A 5368-nucleotide genomic window follows, 5' to 3' on the forward strand; every position below is an offset into this window, starting at 1 on the left:
TCTTTATTAGCTAAAAATAATAAATTGTTTGCTTATATTATGTAACAACATCTAACATAAAAAAGGTGAAATTTCACTTATCTAGTATACTATGTAGGGATAAGATTACTTACGCTATGTTCTTTTGGTAAGATTTGGGGGAGATGATTTGGGGGAGATGATTTGAATGAATTTGAGTGGATTTGAGGGTAATTTTTTTGTTGTTTTTTTGAGTGGATTTGTGGGTAATTGAGAGTGGATTTGAGAGTAAAGTTTATGAGAATAAGTGTAGGATTTGATTGATGTGATAAATATAAAAAATTAGTTTAATTGGTAGAAATTAAAGATTACCAAAATACCCCTAATTATTTAAGTAATATAAAATTTTATTTATTAATAATAATAATAATAATTAATAATAATAATAATAATAATTATTATTATTATTATTATTATTATAATAGCACTAACAGGATATGAGTGATATTGTAAAAGTTCTTAATTCCCCGCAAATCTCTTCTATTTGTGAGAGATGTGAATAGTTGCCCCATCCCGCAATTCCATCTGCTCAATCACTCGCATTTCATCTCAAACGAACAGAAAAATTTTCTATTTTCATCTTCTTAAATCTTCTGCTATAGGAGAATACCCTTAAACGAACATAGGCTTAATGTTTACTTCGTTTGCATATCTCTCGAATGTTACTAACCTATTAAAAGTATTTCATATGATTGCATGCAACTTTTATTTCATTAATTGAGGAATCAATTTTGTGTTTTCTCTCACTTTTCAATATAAGAGTAAAACATCTTATATATGCATGTACTTTCCATTCAATAAAGTATAATGATACCAAACATTCATGTCTCCTATCAAATATGAAACAACTAACTTGTGTACTTCTTTTAGCATCAGAGAACCAATTTTTTTTTTTCATTTTCATCCTTTCATTATCTCTCAAAAACTAACCATTAAAATCTTAATCCAATTAAAACCAAATTATAGAACTAGAGTTTTAACGAAAACCAAATTACAAAACTAGAGTTCACAAATTAATAGAAGTGTAATCATTACAGATTAAGCCATAAATGAAAATAATACATTAAGATAGGTAAACACACTATTGAAAGAAAGAACAACATGTTGGTGCAAAGTGGCTCTAGGGAGGGGTTGAATAGAGCATATGGACATTTTAAACCTTTTTTCAAATATCAAACAATAGTAAACACTTTAAACTTTTTTGCATGTAAACATTTTAAACTTTTTTTTTTTTTGCAATTGAACAAGAGTATAAAGGATAGATACACAAAAATTTATACTAATTCACCCTCAATGTAAGGGCTACATCTAGTATCTTAAAAAACATACTTAAGATATTCCACTAATAAAATATTGCCATTTGATTAGAACATGAATATCAACTTATCTAGGTCTCATGAGTATTAACCTTTCTAGGTATCACAAGAATCAACTCTCTAGATATCACAAGTATAAACCTCTACAGGTGTCACAAATATAAACCTCTTTAGGTATCACATGTATAAATCCTCTATAGTTTCCTTCTTAATCTCCTCCTAAGATTAATAAATCTTAAATCAAGTAATTAACAAGAACAACTCTCAAAGTAAAAGAGTATAATTAAAGCTCACAGGGTAAAACTTCATTATTGAAGAATATCATAATGATTAATCACACAACCATTATCACTGGCAACTAATAGAATTTGACGTTATAATCTTAATTAGTGCTTTTTCTTGGCAATCTTCTCTTGATAAAGTAGTATTGTTTTTGCTTATTCTATCGTAATATCAATTCTTCATAACCTTGTTTCTCTGTTTATATATGTTATGGAATTACTATCGTTGAGACTCATTCATCTTGCTTCTCTTTTGAGGACATTTTGGATGACCTTGAAATTATTTTCTTTCTTTCAATCTTGAAATTTTCATTATTTCCTTCTTTGAATTTCTTCATCAATTTCTATTTCTTCATTTTAATTTATATTACTATTATAGCTTGAATATAATCTTCATGATATTCTTCATACAATTTGTAGTCTTCAAAATACTTCCTTGCTCTTTATTGATTTAAATCATATAAGATATTACTCAATATTCACAATATTCAATCAACATAGTTATTCTTCAAATATTCTTCTTCTTTAATCAAATCTTCAACCAATAAGATTTCTTCTAATTCTTGATTTGCATAATGATAAATTAGATATTCTAATTGTTGATTTAATATTCATTTTCAATGTTTAAGTTTTTTTTTTTGCTAAATAATGTATCAGGCTCAATTCTTTGTTTTGATGGGTCGTCTGATTCCCTTTGTAGACTTTTGACTTCTCAATGTTGTCTGGTCAACTTGAATCTGACTCGTGTACTCACTATGGTCATTTGCTTTATTTGATTCGACTTTCAACTCATCTTGTCTTACTTGACTTTTACTCATTTTGTTGATGTGATTCATCTTGTCACTTGGTTTGACTTTCTCAGAGTCTTATCTTGACTTGTCTAGTCAATAGATATGACTCATCTAGTTTGGTGAAGCTTTCCACTTTGTTTAGTCTAGTTGAATTTTTATCTTAGCTCATATACTTTTCACTTTCAAATTTATTTAATCTATTCTTTCACAATATAATTTATTATGATGAAACTTGTTTTAACTTATTGCAATTTATGATTGGTGTGTCCTAAATAGTGTGTAACTCTAGTGTATGGTTTAGTGATGACATAGTTTAGTCTAATAATGTAGTCTTTGTATGAGTATATTCTATTTATTTTTTTAGCTAAAGTGGGACTGAAATACTTAATAATTGTAATTTATGTTTTCATTTCATTATAAATTTTGCTATCATTAAAACCCACTTTATCAATACTAGCATCTAATGGAGTTTGTAATTTCTATAACACAACAAACTCTAGCCACAAAGAAAATCCACAAATCTAAACTAAAATTTTTCAAAATATTATAGGGAAGAAGATAATTATTATTTTGTATATGTATATCATTTAATTTATATTTTTGTCAAAGTGAGATGTCCTTAATCTCATTATTAATTATATTTCGATTTGGTATGATTTGATATGAACAAAGTATTATTGATTTCACTTTATATTTGATATTATTTTTTGAAAGTGAACATTTAAATTGTATTCTTTGAATGTTTGACCTAGGAGATTTAAATGAATGATATTTGAATCATATTAAATGGTTAATTATATTAAAGCTTATTTATTTTAACTAGCCATTACAAAAATAATTTAAATTTTTGTGTGTGAATCAAATGGTCATTATATATATATATATATATATATATATATATATATATAATTACATTATCTATTATAATAATTATTATATGATAATTATTCTCACTTTCCTTTTCTATTTCACATTTATTCTTTCTTTTCCTTAATGAAAAAGGATGGTGAAATTTTGAATACATATGCATGTGTATCCATTTGTTTGACAATTATCTACAATGGTAAATGCTAATTTGGATGCACAAAATAATATAATGACATTTAGAAAACATGAATAACCTTTGTTAACACTACCAGATGGAACAACAAATATCCCTATGACATCATTTACTATTTTTTTTCACTATTCCAACAAGCATAATGCATGTTAATCCATTCTATGTTATACCAATGGGTCAAATTTCTTAAATATGATGTAATTAAACCATTGGCTTTTGAACCATACACTGAGTCATAAATACTAATTTGATAATCTAAATAGGTCTTTGGTTCCCCAAAATAGTTTTGAAGTTGTTGATTTCGAACATGGCATTAAATGATGCTAGTATGGCATTGAGAGTAGCTTGGTTGAGCATGTCAAAGAGCACTTGTGCTCTAGACCACTCAGCGCTAGCCTTCACTACTGAGCAACCATTTTTGTGAATAGTTTAACATTAGTGGTGACAAGATGTCGTTGAGCACCAATTACCACTATAGCTCTATAACCAAATTCATTTTAGTTCGTTGAGCGACAAGTTGATTTCGTTGAGCGAGAATTTTATTGAGAGCTTTGGCACTGGGCGCTCTCTTTTGCTAGAACTTTCGCGCTAGTGTCAGCGAAATATTTTGTGCTTTTCTACTTTTTGTTAGTTTGAATGGGTTGTTTTGAGTCTTATGCATGTTTATGGTGGAAATTGTGATACTTTATGGATCTGTTATATAGTTGTGAGTATGAATAAAGTATGTGGTGAAAATAATTTCAAGGAGAAGTTTTTATAATGATTTCAAGTAGTATATGTATTGATATAGGGATTTTGTATTGAGGGTTATCCTAGCACTCTAATAACCATCCAATCTCAATTAAATGGGGGGTGAGGTATATGGTGAGAGGAGCATATGTCCTTGTCTAGGGATTTTATCTATCTTGGTCATAAATTTTTAACCTTGTGTGTGGTACTTTGGGTGGGCAAGTTGTTCCACTACCATAAGTGCATAACTCACAAATTGTGATATCAATACAAGTATATGAATGGTCAAGTCTAGAACGTATGCTTATATGTCTTAGGATTGATTGATATATATGTGTTCATGGGATTAATTTAATAAAATTGTTGTGTGATTTCTTTATGGAACATTAGCTTACCCTCTTATCTTTGTCTGTTTGTATGATTTTTCTCTCTTTTGCAATGATCATATAAATGAGGTGAGTAGAGAAGAATGTTTCTATGAAGTAGGTGTTGGATGACAATATACTAAAGCATAAAGTAGGATGTTATCTTTGTTTTTCTTTTGGCCTGTTTTGAAAGACTTTACCACAATTTTACTTTCGGTGTAATAACATTCTTAATATTATAAAATCCTTTGTGTATATATAAATAATATTATAGTTATATTTTGGATAATTATAATAGCATATTATATGTATTTCTTTGAGTATATGTTTTTATTTATTGGACGTGTAATACTTCTTTTAGTAGTTATATATTATCAAAATGTGATGTTATATTTTAGCAAATTTGTTATAATATTTATAAATAATCCTATATTTTGATTAATGAAGTGTTTATGAGCATGGATATTTAACAATATTTTCTTAATTAGACATGGAAAAGATTTCTCATTGAACTTCTTAATTTTTTAATGGTTTGTGATGGAAATATTTTGTGATGAAAATGATTTTTTTAAAACTTCTTAACCTTATTCTGGTAGAGCTTGAGTTGGAGAATATTGTAAAATGAGAGGGTTATCTCTTGGTGGATTTAGATTTCACTTTCCATACCATTCTCATTTTTTTTGACCTGTCTCTAAATTCTAAAATATATACATTAATTAATGTGAAAGAAAATATAAAATCAACAAAATTAGAAAAACGAAAAGGAAAATACAAAAACTTATTAAGTGATATAACATAGGTTCTATCA

The sequence above is a fragment of the Vigna radiata genome, unplaced genomic scaffold, assembly GCF_000741045.1.
Source record: "Vigna radiata var. radiata cultivar VC1973A unplaced genomic scaffold, Vradiata_ver6 scaffold_7, whole genome shotgun sequence".
NCBI classification, from domain to species: Eukaryota; Viridiplantae; Streptophyta; class Magnoliopsida; order Fabales; family Fabaceae; genus Vigna; species Vigna radiata.